This window comes from Ochotona curzoniae, unplaced genomic scaffold (genome assembly GCF_017591425.1).
Source record: "Ochotona curzoniae isolate NIBS_2020 unplaced genomic scaffold, NIBS_Ocur_1.0 scaffold_4701, whole genome shotgun sequence".
Classification (NCBI taxonomy): domain Eukaryota; kingdom Metazoa; phylum Chordata; class Mammalia; order Lagomorpha; family Ochotonidae; genus Ochotona; species Ochotona curzoniae.
In genome coordinates this window covers 17,234,284-17,252,201 of record NW_024467122.1, presented here as the reverse complement: position 1 = coordinate 17,252,201, position 17,918 = coordinate 17,234,284, and the positions used below count along the sequence as shown (strand labels likewise).

At 41.9% G+C, this 17,918-nt stretch overlaps 1 long non-coding RNA gene across 1 annotated transcript in view; it reads right to left on the bottom strand.

Annotated features, from left to right (window-relative positions):
• Window positions 1-408: 408 nt before the first annotated feature.
• LOC121149129 overlaps window positions 409-17,918 on the bottom strand; it is a 113,494-nt gene continuing 95,984 nt past the window's right edge. The window contains exon 4 of the long non-coding RNA XR_005882620.1: window positions 409-432. This is a non-coding gene — a long non-coding RNA (uncharacterized LOC121149129). The remainder of the gene's footprint in view (window positions 433-17,918) is intronic.

Below are 17,918 nucleotides of genomic sequence, written 5' to 3'. Positions count from 1 at the left end.
TCCCTTGGAGACTCTGCTTTTCAGATAAATAAATATTTTAAAATAAGTTCAAGTTTCCAATGAGGTAAAGAAGGTACTATAAATGAGTAAAGCAAGGCACATATGAGACCATATGGAATAGTGAGGAATGTGGCAAATTGCCTACAGAGTGACCCCTCTGATGTTAATCCAACATTCCCACTCCACAGATAAAGAAACCAAGTTCCAAAGAGGTGAAGTCATTTGCCAGGGTTCAGTTTAGTTTATTTTCCACCAACCAGGTTGCCCAGATGGAAAGATGGTAACTGTGCCCAAACCGACAGTGCTCTTCTACTGGGTGGAGAGTTCTTTGTTGTGAAGGACTGGAAATGCCATCTTCCAGGCGACGTGCCCTCCCAGGCTTCCTCCTCCCCATGGGCTGTGGCCAAGGCTGCATTTGCTCTCAGGAATGTTCTGCAGAGGGAGGATTCCCAGGATGTGATGTGTGGTCGGCAAGAAAGCCCTTTTGATCCCAGCCACAAGAATGCAGTTGAGCTCAGAATCCGACTCTCCATAAATCAGAATCCCATGGGGACCGGCCGGGTGTGGCTCCCCACGCAGGTGCCCGGCCTCTTCTGCAGTATGGGGAGGCACTTTCAAAGTCTCCTAGAAGTTGCTGGAGTGGAAATGGTAAATCCATAAGCCTATGTGTTCACATACAAATTCTTCCCAAGTTCCCAGGCATCTGTTTTGTTCATTCCTTCCAGGCAGGTGTGAGTGTCTGTCTGCCTTGTTTCTGGTTATTATTTCGGATCCATCCTTCAACCCTGCATGTGGCTCAGCTTGCGAACAAGAGCCAAAGAGTTCTGAGTGTGTACTGCTTCTCACCTGCCCAAAGATGCAGAAGGAAGCAGCTATTCAAATAGTTTTAAGAAATCAGGATACTCCTGCTGCCTCAGATTCTTGGGTCCATAGAGGGAGCTGCAGACTGGCTGGAATACTGCCTCCAAGGATGCTCAAGTGCTTTTGGGAGGCAGGCTCTTCCCCTAGCCTGCAGCAAACTTCCTGCACAGACCAGCCAGGCAACCAGCATGACACATCTGCCAGAACTTGAGACCAGGGCCGTGTTTGAAGGCTTAAATGTCAGGACAGCTATAGGGTTATACAATGAGTCACACCCCAGGATTCTTTAAGATGCACATTCTCAGCGTCTACATTCATGAAGACATAAGAATAGCAGAATTCCCTAAACACTCCATGCGAGTCGGGCATGACATTTAATGCTATATGGAGATTATCTCATGTAACTCTGAGAACAACCTTATGAAGTTAACCGCCACTATTGCAACCTCCTTCATCTGCCTAGAGAAATTGTCTAAAGGTTGGTCCAAATTCACCAACTAACGAACAGCAAAGCAAAGTTCAGAATACACTTAGACTGATTCAAGGGAACCACACAACTGGCAACATCATGCTTCCAGGAAGACATCTTACCAGCTAAATAAACCCTTTGAAATACATTTGCGTAGCAGTCAAAAACAGAGGCAAAGACTGTTGGCAACTGTGGGGACTTCAGGACAACAGCAAAAAGGTAGATGGGATTGGGACAAGCTCTGCTAAGACAAAAACCCCAGATCCACAGACAGCTTGTGGACAAGTGAGGGGGCGCCAAGAAGTCTCCAGGTGCTGTGGGTGAAGGCTGCATCTAACTGGGACTGGTCTGAAAGAGGATCAGGCCTGGCTGGCAGCCTGGGAAAACGGGATTCAGAGAAGTACTAGGCAGCACACACAACAGGTTTCCTCCTGTGCTGGAGCAAAAGCATCTACTGCCTCCTGCTAGACAGGAAGACTGCACTCCAGGGTTCCCTCCAGGCAGAGATGGTAAAAGAGGCAAGAGCCTAATGAGGCCCAGCCAGGACAACTGCACTTCCCCAAAGCCTTTCTACCAGGCCCTTCTCCATGCTTCTGGCCCCCCAGCAATGACTCAGAGGAGCAGCTAAGGTGACTCCTTTCAAGTTGCTAAGAAAGTCCTTTCAAGTTGCTAAGAAAACACGCACACAGCCAGCAACGAGGTGCACTTCCTTGATGCCATGTTATTTTTAAAGGCAAGTGTGTCCCCAGTGTGGAGCCACCATCCTAGCACGGGGCCAAATCACACTGTAGGCCATTTTTAGTGCAGGGAGACTGTTTACACTAAGACCAGGCAAGCTTGAAAATGTTGATTTACTCTTCTTAAAAGCTGAGCCACACCATGTGGATTGGCTGAATGAAATGGGGGATTCAGAGATGCTTGATTTTAAATGGGAAAACATGGTAGAGGAGGTGGTGTTGGCAGACAGGGTCATGGGGAAAGGCCTGCATGCCTGCTGCATGGGGTCTGACCCTGGGACACAAAGGCAGGAGTCACCCAACCCTTTTTCTCCTCCCCCGCCCCCGCCCATTCCTCTTACTCCCTTGACTCTTGGCCTCTGTACCTACCTCCTTTAATACTTCCATCAGGTGGAAAGTTAAGGGGGGAGGAGAAGGTCAATTGATCATCTTTGCTCTTTTCAAGAAGTTACAGACAGACAATTCATGTAAAGATACTGCTCAGGGGGCTGGTGCCATAGCATAGAAGGGTGAGCATGGTCTGCAATGCTAGCAATCCTACATGGACACCAGTTCAAGTTCCAGCTGCTCCACGTAGATACAGTGCCAAGCTAATGTGCTTCAGAAAGCAGCAGAGGATGGCCCAAGTGTTTGAACCCATATACCCAAGCAGCTAGATCCCTGCCATCCATGTGGAAGACCTAGCTCCAGGCTTCAGCCTCACCCATCCCATCCCCTCCTGTTTTGGCATTTGGGGAGTGAATTAAATCTTATTTCTGTGTCTCCCTGTCTGTCTAAAATTAGCAATATATATATATTTTTTAATTAGATGTAGATTTTTTTAAAGGAATGTTTTCACATTGCTTTCAACTCATAGCCCTCAAAGTGCTAAAGAAAAGCAAACTGAATCTTTAATGACAGATTAAGATAATTATATAATTAATTATTAACTAATCATATAATTAATTATTAACTAATTATATAAAGACATTTTTAAACTGAGACCTCCCAAAGGTCTATAGGGGAACCAACAAGGGTACAAAGTTTCCTAAACTCCTTTGTCTTAATTAGCCAATCCCCCACTTCTTTCCATCATTCCAACTTGAATATTTTCCAAAGGTGTCTTTTTTTCCCTTCAGATGAATAACAAGCTAAACTAAACTTGAAGAGAAACATAAAAACCTCCAAATGTATCCACGCCTCAAAATGTGTCTCCCAATCTTATTAGCATCAACAAGAGCTACAAAAACAGGTTTGTTTAACTCTTGCCTTCATTGGCTGAAAAAATAAACTGAAAACAAGCTATTGTGTTAATCGGAAGATTAGCCCTCTAGTCTGTCAATGTAATACTGATTCGTAAACAATGTCCATAATTAAACTGTTGTCAGAGACACGCATGCCCCACGAGCCTGAGCTAATGAGGCGGCATTCAGCTCCAGCGACAAAGGCCAGCGGTGCACAATCCCAGGAATGTTAATGCGGCCCTGGACCGGCCAGGCTCTCAACAGTGGGAAGGCCACTGACTTGAGGTAATTAAGGGCACAGAGCCTTCTAGAGAATTGTGTCCCGGTGCTATTTGTTAGTTGAGGAGATGTGCTTAGGAGCAAGGAATTGGAAATCTCTGAAATCAAATTGAGCACATTGGGCATCAAAGAACCCCAAGTCCTCTGCTGAGGACTGTGACATGAATGTGCATGACAAGGGGGCACGGGGGCCACTGTCTCCTCATTGTTGCAGAGACCTTTTAGTCTGGGGGGGAGACGATGTGTCTTGGTATTTATGTAATTAGGTGCACCAAAATCCTCCAGGCAGGGCTGCCTTGAAGTCTGGCTGCATGGTAACCAGGGCTCGAGGGGCTTCACAGAGGGGCCGCCTCCATTCTATCTGCCCTGAGAGATCGATGCTCTGCCACGCAATACCGCCATCCTGAATTATTTCTCCAGAAACCAGAAAATCACATCTGTTTTTCTCTTCTACAGTGTTCCCACTAGGGCCATTTTATGTCCCCTTCTGTTTTGGCTTGAGTTCCTTTGAAAATCCCATGGTACAACACAAGTCACAAGATGGTAAGCATGAGCATCACATCAGGGGAGCCTGTTGGATGAAGGGGGTCCTTCATGCCACAATTGCCCCTGCATGCTTATATTCACTGCCCACTTTCCCAGCCTGGATACCCCTCTGCAACTATCCCACAATTCCTGCATCCCATGGTTATTCCAGGGACTCCAAGGGACATTTCAAAACCTGTATCCTGGGTCAGGAGGCAGTTACCTGGAAGGGATCTTTAGCACTGTGATGAGAATGGGAAGAGAAAGTAAGGGGAGAAGGAGGGCATTGCAACTTGATTTTTCAACAACAACCTTGAAAATGCTGTCAGGAGGTCAAGCTCCCTGGGGGACTGAGATTATGACACTTCTGTACTCCCTGTGATCAAAGGAAAGCCAATCCCTGTCCCCAGATGTAGAGGAGGGTAGGGAAACACTGCCCTTGGCTACAGCTTAGCTCTGTTCATATTCATTCATTCATTCATAAATGTTGCTGCAAGTCCACAAGGTGTAAGGTCCAGGATTCAGAGGTAAATAGATAGAAACAATGCTTTTTTTTTTTAAGATTTATTTATTTATTGGAAAGTCAGACATACAGAGAGGAAGAGAGACAGAGAGGAAGATCCTCTGTCTGATGATTCACTCCCCAAATGAGCACAACGGCCGATGCTATGCAGATCTGAAGCCAGGATCCTGGAACTTCTTCCAGGTATCCCACACGGGTACAGGGTCCCAAAGCTTTGGTCTGTCCTTGACTGCTTTCCCAGGCCACAAGCAGGGAGCTGGATGGGAAGTGGAGGTGCCAGGATTGGAACTGGCGCCCATATGGGATCCTGGCGCGTTCAAGGCAAGGACTTTAGCCGCTAGGCCACGTCGCCAGGCTGGAAGCAATGCTTTTACTCAGAGTATATTGTCTACAAAGTGAGATACATGTTACCCCAGTTATTAGACACTTACCTAAGAAAAGTGCTAAGGGAGAACAATAGTAACAGAATCAGGATGCTAAAAAATCACTGAACCTCAATTTCTGCATCTATTGAAGGCCAACTGCTAGCAGGAAATGCTCCAAAGTGGTCAGATGATACTGTGTTTTCTATTACGTTTATTGCATTTTTCTGTAGAAGCTGGACAACTCAATAACAAAGAGCAGCAGTTTGGAGGCAAACTAGCTATTGGATCTTGAGCAATTTACTTCTGCTCTCTAAGTCTGTTTCCTTACTCTACTTCATGGATAAATTATATCTTCCTCATTAGCTGGCCCCAAAAATGAAGTAGGATAGACACCACAGTCAATGCAAATCATAGAATATTAATAGGGACTCGGACAATTTGTCCTGGTGGGTAAAAAAAAAAAAAAAAAAAAAGTATGCCAAGTTAATCGATTTTTGAGTACAAATTTGCATGTTCAAGGTCTCTTATTTAGTACAACAAGTCTGCTTTGGAGCAGTAACGTCACCTCTGAAACACCCTCTGATGTTTCTCTTATAACTCTTCTCTGACCATTCTCTATCCCAAAATACAGCATGGGAAAAGTGGCAGATTGGGACTCAGTGCCTGGGACTGAGAAGAGAAGGCAGGTAACCATTTTTTTTTTCCCCTGCAAACCTCCCTCCTCAAACTTAAACTTTTCCTAAGCATGATACCTTTACTCCTTTTTAAGTTGACTTTTATATACGCATGAAATAAGGGTCTATTTTCATTCTACATGCGGTTGCCTCATTCTCACAACACTGCTTATTGAAGAGACTGTCCTTGTCCTATTGTAAGTTCTTGGCATCTTTTCAAACCTCAACTGACTGTAAATGAATCTATTTGTTTATCAGTTATTTTCTGCAATTCTTTAGTCAGTCTCTGTGTATATGTTTTTACTACAGTATCATGCTGGAGGTTTGTTTCTTTGTTTTGTTTATAGATTTATTTGTTTATCTGAATGTCTTAGTTACAGGGAGCAAGGAAGAAACAGAGACTGAAATCTTCCATCTGACAGATCACTTCACAGACGGCTGCACAGCCAGGTCTGAGCCAGGCTGAAGCCAGGAGCCTGGAGCTTCTTCTATGTCTCCCACATTCATAGCAGAAGTCCAAAGCACTTGCACCATCCTCAACTGCTTTTCCAGGACATTAGCCAGGAGCTAGATTGGAAGCAGGGCAGAACAGGTGATCATTTGAGAAGCCAGCATTGCAGTTAGCAGCTTTTATCCATTGTGTCGTAATGCTGGCCTCTGTACTGTTTTGATTACTATAACTTTGTAGTATGTTTTAGTTTTTAACAAGAAAGCCTTTTTAAATTGATATTAATTGTTATTTATCTAAAATACAGAGAAACAGGAGAAGGGAGACAAGATACAAAGGGAAATTTCTCATCCGTTGGTTCATTCTCCAATTGCCCAAAAGAGTAATGTGTGGGCCAGACTGAATTCAGAAGCCTGGAACTCAATCCAGGTCTCTTACATTGGTGGTAGGCACCAATCACTTGAAAAACCATTTGCTACCTTCCAGGGTGCACATCAGTAGCAATGCAGAGTGGAGTTAGAATTGAAACTTGGACACTCCAATATGTAATGTAGGCATCCCAAGTAGTGGGTTAACTGTTGTATCAAACTGCTTGCCACCGTTGCTGATTTTCAAGTCGAGCTGTGTGATACCTCCACTTTTGCTCAAATTTTCTTTGATTACTTGGAATCTTTTGTGGTTCCATATAAACTTTTGGATTGTTTTTCAGTTTCTATGAAAATTTTCATTGGCATGTTAATAGAGACTGTATACATCTGAAGATTGCTTTGGATACTATAAACATCTTACCAATATGAATTCTTCCAATCCATGATCATAGAATATCTTTCTTTTTCTTCTTCTTTTTTAAAATCTTCTTCAGTGTATTTCATCAAACTTTTAGACTTTAGTGTATGCATCTTCTACTTCCTAGCTATACTTTTCCTAAGAATCTGGCCAAACTTGTTCACCTGATAAATTTTTGTTCCCCTTAAAAGAAAAACCTGTACCTTTGTCCATCTTAAAGAAGACCTAGAGTTCAAATATTTGTCCAGTAAATAAAATGCATTACAACTACTGAGCATTTAGATTTAAAAATAATATTTAAAGAGCAGACACACTGAAAAATCATATACATAGAATGCTTTTTACCAAATAAATAATTCATAAAATGGGACACCTTTCCATTTTTTCCTGAAAGTAGTTCTCAATGAAGAAGGTCAGTCACTAAAGTACACCTGAAAAAAACATTCTTTTCTTCCACCTGACATTTACACTTTCTCCACCTTTAAAGATTCATTGGTGAAGTTCATGGAAAATTGAATCTAAAGATAAATTTTGGAGCAGATGTTTGGTGCAAGTGTAAGTTGCCATACGGAACACACCAGTACCCCACATGAGAGTGCTTGGTTTGGTTATGGCTAATCCATTTCAGATGCAACTTCACATTAATGCAACCTAGGAGGCAACAGGTGATTCAAGTATTTAGCTCACTACCACCCCTGTGGGAGACCCAGATGAATTTTCTCTAGTCTAATCACTGTTCATGTCAGCATTTAGAGAATTAACTGGAGAATAGAAAAGCTGCCTCCCTTTCTCTGTGTCTCTGCCTTTCAAATTAAAAAAAAAAGCAAAACAAGCATATATTTTGACTTAAAAAATTGAAATGCACTGCATACTGGAAATCTTCACAATGTTCGCAGAAGGGTGGATGCTGCAGCATAGAAGATTAAGCCACCACCTGAGATATCCATACCCTATTCCAGAGTGCCGGGTTCCAGTCCCAGCTGCTCACTTCCAAACTTTGTGGTAATGTACCTAGGAAGGAGCAGATGATGACCCAAGTGCTCAGGTTCTATCCACTCATGTAGGAAGACCAAAGGGAGTCCCAGGATCCAGGCTTAGCCTCACCTGTTACAAGCATTTTGAGAGTAAAACAGTAGATTAAAGAAGATTCTGTCTCTCTCTTTGTTATTCTGCCTTTCAAAAAATACTTTTAAAAATTCAAGGAAATGCATTATGAAAGTTATGTATGGGTTTTAAAGATTTTTTTTCAAATTAAAATAAATTCATCCTTTAATTCCACCTTTTTTATGAAGTTTTTGAAGTACTGTCACATACATTGGGAAAATCAAGTCACACCTCTCTGAATTAAGAATTTCATTTTTTAAATTAGGAGATTAGGAGAGGGAATGACATACTGGTTACTTGTGTTTCAAAGCAGTTCATGCTCATGGGCCAGATGGTCTTCAAGATTCCAGTTCTAACACCCCAGTCACACTGATTCAGATGAGCCACTCTTGGCTTATGTAGATAACAGGAAGTCTATAGTCAGATAATTAGCTAGAAGCAGGTACCTTCCAATAAATAATCAAAGCAGGCATGCAAAGCACTGGAAGGTTTTATTCCTCAGACACATCTCTGCCCTAGCCTCCACATGAATAACAAATTAATATATATATGATATATATATACATGGGATGGAAAAAAAAACTAGCTTCATGTAAAATTTACCAAGTCTGCTAGGTATGTTAGGACCCACTGCTACAAAAGTTTAATATGTTGTCTTATTTAATTCCTGCAATAGCTCTGTGATCTACAACCTTTCACACACAATTACAAAAGTCACAAAGCTCTGAAAATTGAGTTGATTTTAAATTCCTGTGGTGGTATAAAAATGACCTGAATCCAGTGCTGAGTGTAATTACCATCTTCACTTAATCCTTTTTCTGTGATATATATTTATATCTGTTGCCACAGAAAAAGGAATGTATTGGATTACAGCACACTGCCAGATATTATATAACGAATATTATAAAAACTGTATTACTTTCTGAAAATCCAAAAAAATTGTAAGTTCCCAACATTTTTAGATGAAGAATTAGGTACTATTCTCAATTTACAGAGACCAACACAGAAACAGCGATATTAAAATATTTTGTGCAAAATCATACAACCAGAATGCAGACTTCAGTGTATGTCTTCATGCCTATGCTTAACTGCCTTATTTTTTGTCAAGGAAGAAAAAATGTCAGTAAAGTAATTGCAGCATAAAGAAGAAGGTGGATAAGTACCTTAAGAATGGTACAAACTAAGTTCTCTCACAATTCAGGGACGAGAAAACTTCTCTGGCCTGATTGTTTAAGAAGAGCTTTGTACTAACACTTTCTCACAAATTTCATTTCTATGGCAACTCAAGGAAGTTTGGCCAACAACCCATGACTGAAAAAGGAGACTTGGGTGTATGCAATAACTGGTACCCACAATGGGGCTGGGTGTTGGAGGTTGTGTGGTTAGAAGGGGATAACATCAGGAGAGTTCAATCAGGTGGCAAAGATTAGCTCTTCTTGAAGACAATGGGATGGTTCCAAGACGATCTCTAACAATCATAGGAAGAGCAAGTCTGGGCAATCTTCAGAACAAGGAAAATTAATATGTTGGCTCAAACATCAAAGAAGGATCCCAAGAGCAACTTGAGGACAAGAAAGGCAACTGAAAATCGTTTGCTCACACAGGGCCCCCTATCGGCAGCCAGAGTTCAACAGGAGTGAGACCATGTCAGCTTACTCAAATGAGATAGTAAGTTCCAGTCAGAATAACAGGGAAATTCAGCAACATATTCTGGGTCAGCATAGACTACAATAGGTTCCCTATATCAAGGCAAGAAAGGTCCTAAAAAACTCATTGAATTCTGTTATGGCACAAACATATTAGATCTGAATTAACTGAATACTCAGGGAGCTACCAAAAAAATTCGAAAATACATATTACAATGTCTCTATCGTTATTTTAAATATATATACTCATGAGACAAGTAACATATATACTATGAAAAATAATCAAACTATAAATCGTATTAGCATATAGACATACATTTGCCAGTTTTAGAAAATTAGAAAATGAGTGAAATAACCCATGAGACTACAATTAAAGAAGTAAGAGAGTGCTAATGCAACCACTATGTGGGACAGAAGAAATTGGGTATCCACCCACAGAGAGCTAGAATTCACAATGGATTATTCTTTAGGAAAATGGTGAACTAAAGAGAGTGCATTCAACAAAGGCAAATACAAAGAAAACCTTGGCTCTGACTAGAACTTTACAAAACAACAAAACATATCACTATGATTTAAAAAAAAAAAAAAAAGAACCCTACTCACATGGATCGTAGAGTGACCAGAAATCAAACTACCAGAGTGGCTCAGAAAACCTCAGAGGATTTAAACTGAAGTGGAACCAGTTTCATGGTGTCTTTAGGAAATGGACAATGACCGTTAGAAACCAATCCAGAGAAATAAACCCTCAAACCAAGCCTCATAAGACTACTCAGAGATAATTCCCCCAAATTTTAATGCACCTAAATTCACAAACATCACAAAACATCTGTGAACAAGAGTCATCATAAACAACAGACAACATAAAGCTTTCAGAAAATGACATCATTGATATTAAATGAAAAGATAACTACACTTAATATTTTCCAACAAATAGAGATGAAACCAAGGCTATCAGTGAGAAGGAAGACATTTATTCTTCTAAATTCGAGATTTAAAAAGAGATTAATTTCAAAAAAAGAACCAAATGCAACTTCCTTTTATTTTTTTTAAAGATTTATTTTTATTATTTTTTCATTGGAAAGGCAGATATACAGAGAGGAGAGACAGAGAGGAAGATCTTCCGTCCGATGATTCACTCCCCAAGTGAGCGCAACGGGCCGATACTACGCCGATCCGAAGCCAGGAGCCTCTTCCGGGTCTCCCACGCGGGTGCAGGATCCCAAAGCTTTGGGCTGTCCTCGACTGCCTTCCCAGGCCACAGGCAGGGAGCTGGAAGGGAAGCGGGGCTGCTGGGATTAGAACCGGCACCCATATGGGATCCCGGGCGTGCAAGGCGAGGACCTTAACCACTTGCGCCACCGCGCCGGGCCCTGCAACTTCCTTTTATGGAAATAAAATAATTGCTACTGTAGAACTCAGTAACACCTCTACGATGCAATCAGCTCAAGTATGAAGGTAGAAAACTCTGTAAGACACATGATTTATTTCTTCAACAACTAATTAAATGTCAAGGGGAGAAACAAATGGAGTATAAATGGTTTTAAATTATAAGATCTTCCTCCAGCAATGTGTGGATGCCGAATCCAGCAAATTGGATGCAAATATTATTAAGAAATGTGGGGGCTGACACAATGACTCAATTGGCTAATTTTCAGCCTACAAGTGCCAACATCCCATGTAGGTAGCAGTTCATATCCCAGATGCTCTGTTTCCCCTCCAGCTCTCTGTGGCCTGAGAAAGCAGTGGAGGATGGCCCAAAGCCTTCAGACCCTGCACCACATGGGAGACCTGGAAGAAGCTTCTTGCTCCTGGCTTTAGATCAGCTCAGCCTTGGCTATGGCAGTCATTTGGGAACTGAACAAGCAGATGGAATATCTTTCTATCACTCCTTGTCTCTGTAAATCTGCCTTTCCAACAAAAACAAATAAACCTTTAAAAAAAAGGAAATGCATGATTATACAGACTTGTTTGAAGGACAGAAATATTCTCCTGTTGACTTTGCTAAAATGGGCTTTTGTCTTAAACTTACACTGAAAGACACTGCAAGAAATGGCCCTCTGCGAGCTCTTCACAGTCGTTACTAAATGAATACTGTGTGAGATAGCAGTAGCAACAGCCTAGCATCCTCTCAGTGAAGATCCACGAGAGAATGTGCTTTCAAGACTCCACAGAAAAAATGTGATCCTCTAAAATGATTGTTTCATCTTGAAAATGCTAACCTCCAAAACCATGTCTGTTTTTCCTTTTTCCTTTGGTCTTCAGAAAACTCAGAGTCAAATATGCAGTCCACCTCAAGCTGCTGCACAGAACCATATGGGATACATTCCTGTGTGCTGTTTTATCCCAAATTAGCTCTATTTTCCTTCCTCTGGCTTCCTTTAGCCATAGAGCTTATACTTTGCACATTTTTTGTAATCCACCTCAAGGCTTAAATAAATTTATAAACTACCTCAAAATTCTTTCGGTCTGCTTTAGGAGGAACCCAGACTTTCTAGAAGGACTTAAGAGTGATTAAAGATGGTGCTTGTCGCACAGCTGCTCCATGCAAATATCTGTGCATTTAGCTTTTCATTTCAACCAAACCATAGCTCTTTAAAGGTGTTAACTGCATCTTTTCCATCCCTTTGTCCCACATAATGCTCTGTGAACCTGAACAATGAGCTGGGACAGGGAGAGTTCAAGTATCCTAAAAACACACCAGCAGTGGTAACACTGCAGATATCATGAACAAGCATGAATCCTACCTCACATTCTTTGAAGTCCCATGTTTGACTCTTTGCAGCAGATTTCCATGACCTACCAAGATACAACATCTAGAGATGGAGACAAATACTGCTGCTTGGTATTTAATAGGTTAATATCATTGAATTCAGGGCAAGTTCATTGTGTTCTCTTTCTAATACGTGCTGTTTCAGATGTTTTGTACAAATTCTGACATGTTGCACATCCTAGATCATAGCATGTGATAATTCATGACTCACTTGAAGTCCTGTACGTTGCACTTCTATTTGTAAAAAAGACTATAGATTAAAGAACAAAGAGATCATGAAAGGGCACTGCCATCCTGAGTTTCAATTGGCAGAGAAGAATGGCTACAGCAGAAACAACAGACAGACTGAGTCAAGTGATATAGGATACAAATAGCAGCTGCAACATCTGTATTGATCATATTTTATTATTATTATTATTTTTATTGGAAAGGCAGATATACAGAGAGGAGAGACAGAGAGGAAGATCCTCCATCCAATGATTCACTCCCCAAGTGAGCGCAATGGCCGATGCTATGCTGATCCGAAGCCAGGAGCCTCTTCCGGGTCTCCCACGCGGGTGCAGGGTCCCAAAGCTTTGGGCCGTCCTCGACTGCTTTCCCAGGCCACAGGCAGGGAGCTGGAAGGGAAGTGGGGCTGCTGGGATTAGAACTGGTGCCCATATGGGATCCCGGGCGTGAAAGGTGAGGACCTTAAAGACTGTGCCACTGCGCCACTGCGCCGGGCCCGATCATATATTTTTTAAAAGAAGATCTTAATAGTCCCATTTCACAATGACTCAAGCCAAGACTCTCAGAAGGCTACTAACTTCTCAGAGGTCCACAATTAGAGAACTGCCAAGTTAAATGTGAACCTAGAGATAATGGAATCCAAAACATCTTCCTACCACGGTGCAGTGGTGATATATGAGTAAAAGAAATATAAGCAGTGGATTTGAGAGTTCAGGTAATGAGATGCAACAGCAAAAAAGAGATACAAGAGCAAGAGCAAGAAAAAGTGAGAACAGGTGCGGAAAAAAAAAAAAACAAGAAAAGCAAGAAAAGTGCTATTTGTTGAGCAACTATGCTGATCCAAACAATTTTTTATACATCATACAACAATTACTAGGTCAAATGTGGTCATTCATATAGCCTAAAGGTCACACAGGCAGTAAATACATAGCTGTGATTCTAATCACATTTTGTAATCCGAAGTCAGGAGCTCCAAACGCTCTGAATTTTGATGCTGTGTGATGTGTAATAAGTTCTTGCCTCTGGTCTTCAGTTTCCCTCTCTTACAAAAATGTGTGTGTGTGTGTGTGTGTGTGTGTGTGTGTGTGTGTGTGTGTGTATTTGGGTTGTATTGATTACTGAATGAGCTGATCCGTGAAAACAGCTTCAGCCTGGTCCCTGGTTCAGCAAAAGAGTTCAACCTTAGCTTAATTTCAGCTATGTTTGCTGTTGCTGTGATTATACTGTGGTGGCTTTCCCAGGAAGAGGGTACTGCTCCATGAACACACACACACACACACACACACACACACATATATCAGTGCTGGAAAGCATGATGTCACCAGGAGGGAATTCCTAACCCTTTCTCAAACACAAACCACTTTTATTCTGATAGTCCCAGTGATTCCTATTCATACCTGTCTGACGACATCTCAAGAATCAGACCAGGAAGAGGCTAAGCGTGGGTCCATCAACCTGAGCTATACTGTCCAGCAAGATTAGGGTAAGCAACCATCTTAGCTTCCTTATGACTTAGGAGCTTTGTGAGACGTAAGAATTTTTGGTGATGAAATTAGGAAATTCATGGGAAGGTACTAACAGAATTCACTGGCTCAACCAAAGAAGGGTCTATCTATAGGGTTAATAGATCTCAGCAGAGCTGGCCTTACCACAATAGCCAAGCAGCAGGGCACCACCAGGAAGACAGAACAAGCAGGATACAGTCAGAAGATGTGACAGGCTTGGATTACTAGGAGCTCAGGAGCCATCTGGTCAACACTACCTAACCAATAAAGTATAGCCCTTACTGCAGCCCAGGAAGGCTTTCTAGCAGCACCAGAACTGCATTGCTGTGGTGAATCATTAACCCTACCAGTGTATTCAGAACAAGGGTGACTTGGCAGTGATGGTAGTTTCTTTTGTCCCATATCCATTCCCATAGCAAAATGTTTAAGATGACAGTTTTTAGCCATAGCTTCTCTTCCTGCCCTGAGCACCAACACTTTCTTTGGTATCTTTACTCCTGTTTTAGACAACCACCATTTTGAATTTTGTCTAGTTTGCCAAAATTCAGAAATACCTCATTGTTATCCACTTAAACCATTATAATGTGGATTAAAGCCAATGTGCAGTTTTCCCCAGGTTTATTTGTACTTCTTTCTGTATCTCTAGTTGTGGAATTATTTCTTCTCTTAATAACAGAATTTCAAATATCAAAGGATGAGTGCATGGGATCATTGTCTTAGGTGTGTGGGGAAGAGCAAAATAGCTCCCTTCAACCTCCCACCACTGTCATATTTCATGGAGTTGTGACTGTAAAAGTACACCTTATTCAGAACCGTAATCAGCTGCTAGAAAAATGAGTAAGGCTTGCCCTCTTTTCAACTTTTATTCACCTGACTCTTTCTAGAAGGATCATGATCAAAGAGTTTTTAAAGTTCCTCCCTGAGTCCAGAAGACAGCTGCCTTCTGAGAGTTCAATGAACTCAGGGGCTGTGTTTTGCTTTGTGATGACGGTTCCCAGGAGCTCCTGTAGTCGGCCACTGGACGACATGGGCCTGCCTTTCTTCTGGGCTTGGGAGTATTCAAAGGCCTCTTTTCCCTGCCAGACAACAGCTTAACTGCAGAGGAGAGAACAGTTTGGGATCCGCCTCCTGGCAGAAGAATAGAGCCGACAGGAGAGCAGCTCTTCCCAGGCACTGCTGGAAGACTGCCCCACAAAGAGGAGGAGCAGCACAACATGTTTCTGGCAGACTCACATTGACACTCATTCCACCAAGCACAAGCCTCCTCATGAGAAATCACTCACTCTGCTCTCCTTACCCCATTCACTATCACAACTTAGAAAAGGCAGCCACGAAGCTGACCCTAGGGTGGCAACTCTGCTTGTAAACTTATAAGTCCTTAAACTCATGGCCCCAAGCCAGACCAAGCAGCATTGTGGAGTCCTGGAAAGTACAAGAGAATAGAATTGGGCTTGAGTACTCAGGAGCAAGACTTTGGGCTTCTCATTTAGTCTCAGTTTTCACCTCTCTAAGTGGGCAGTTGCTCAGGAGTTGGCACAGAGTTGGTGCTAGGACTGTTGTAACCAGCCATTGGGTGGCTTTGAACTTCTGAATTTATTCTCTTCTAGTACAGGAGGTCAAGAGCTGAAATCAAGGTGTTTTCAGGGTTGGTTTCTCCCAGGAGCTCCCTCTCATTGGTTTCCGATGGCTGCTGGTGTCCCTTGGCACTCCTTAGCTGAGAGCCATAGAACCAGAGGTCTGCCTGTGCTGCCATTCAGCTTTCTTCACTATGACTGTCCTTTTAATGTCCTTTCCTCTTCTGGGAACAACAATCACAATGGACTCAGGGAACAACCTAACCCATTAGAATTTCAACTGAATTTCATGAGATATACAATGACCTGGTTCCAAACAAGGTCTCATTCTAAATTTCAGACCCTATTTAACCTGGTACAAGATGCAACCAACAAATAGTAGTATATTCTGTTTTTATATTTGGCTGATGGATGAATGGCCCTTACATTCATTGACTCAACAAATATTTATTGAGTGCATACTACATGCCCAGCACAGTTATAGCGCCAGAGATGAAATTCCTCCCTTCATAAAGGTTCCATGCTAAGGCAGCAAGAGAGAGACAAACAAATCTATTAACAATCACATGGCTTGTCAGATAGTGATGAGCCCTAGAAAAGAAAGCAGTAAAAGGGGTATCTAACAAGATTGCCTCATTTTCCTCCATTCCCATTTGTACTTGATCTCCTATTCTGGGTCTTGTTGCTCTTGTTATCATCTCAGCCATTTGCTGTAGTCTTTGCAAGGGAGAACATGCGTTTTTCTACCTAGAAATGAGACTCCCTACCCCAGCTAGCATTTTCCATTACCGTGGAAAAATTAATCACGATGATGCCAGAAACGGGAGACTTGCAGAACTGAGGAAATGGTTCCAAATGAAAGAACAGCTCAAAGGGTAGGAGGGAAATCGAATTCCACAAGTGATAATAAGAGAGAGCAAGAGGAGGGCAGTTTTTGTATCAGCTGCATGAATCATTTACTATAAATCCAGATGTTTGTAAAATGAAAAACAGGCCAAGTCCATGACCTCGTGAACTGATGTAAGGACTAGTTAAAATATGACAGGAGAATAAATACCATGGAATGTTCTTTCAAAAAGTCATGGAAAGGCCATTTACCTATCTGTCACCCAAAAAGGGTATGAGATGCAAGAAAAAATGAAAAATTTTATTTTGAGATGCCATCAAATTACTTCAATTTTTTAGCAACCAAAATTTCAATTATTATAAATCAGTAGCACAGCATGAGTGGCTTGTTATATCACGGTGGAGAGAAAAACACATTGTTAAGCTTGTTTCCAAGGAAATGAAACGCTTTTCAGACATGTCATTAAAGCTCATAAAATCCCCTGGAGCCAAGCAGAGAACTGACGTTATTTTCAGAATGGTCACAGGCCATCAAGAGAAGGAAAGTTCATTTAATTGTTTGGGTATTTATTTGCTTATTTATACTTCAAGGATTTGATTCAAGACAGCAACAGCCTGAAGGCATCTGTATCACCACATAAGGGACTAAAAGGCTAGGGGGTCTGAGGGGAGCATACACAGAGAATTAACCTTTTTCAAACACAAGCAAGACAGCAATCGAGGGGAAATTCTCTGCCTGTATAAATTCATGAAGCGAAGAATTCTGGGCTCTCAAAGTGGCCCCCTGAGTCTACAATGACCTGGATGGTATTTCCATCCCAACCTAGAACATGACCACTGATCCAGTATTCTATCCAGCATCACACCTCAACATGACCTGATTCAACCTCCTGCCATCCACCACATTTCCATGGAGATTTGTAAACCCTACAGTTGTCTGCAACTTCACTGCATTGTTTCATTTCAGGACTTTGGTTTTACCTACTTCCTGATGCTACAGTGTCTGGGCAACAACATTCAGATACACCACCACATGTTCCCACCTACTGCTTCTGTCTCCATTCTTATAGGGGCAGAACCCCCAGTCCTAATGTGCCCTATCCTACCTTTCCTAAGGGGGTCCCCTCCAAGTCCAGCATAGGTAGAAAATATCTCAGGTGCTCAAAAGGCAGTAACAACTTTTTGTTTAAGGTGGGTACAGTCTCCAAAGCCTGAAAGACAATCCTGAATCCTACAGCTTCTTCATCCACAAAATCACTCATTAAGCCAGTATATAATGAGCAGTGTTAGCTAAAAAATTACCTGGACATAATGGTAATCCTCCAAAGCATGTACACTACCTGGCTCTCCCAGAG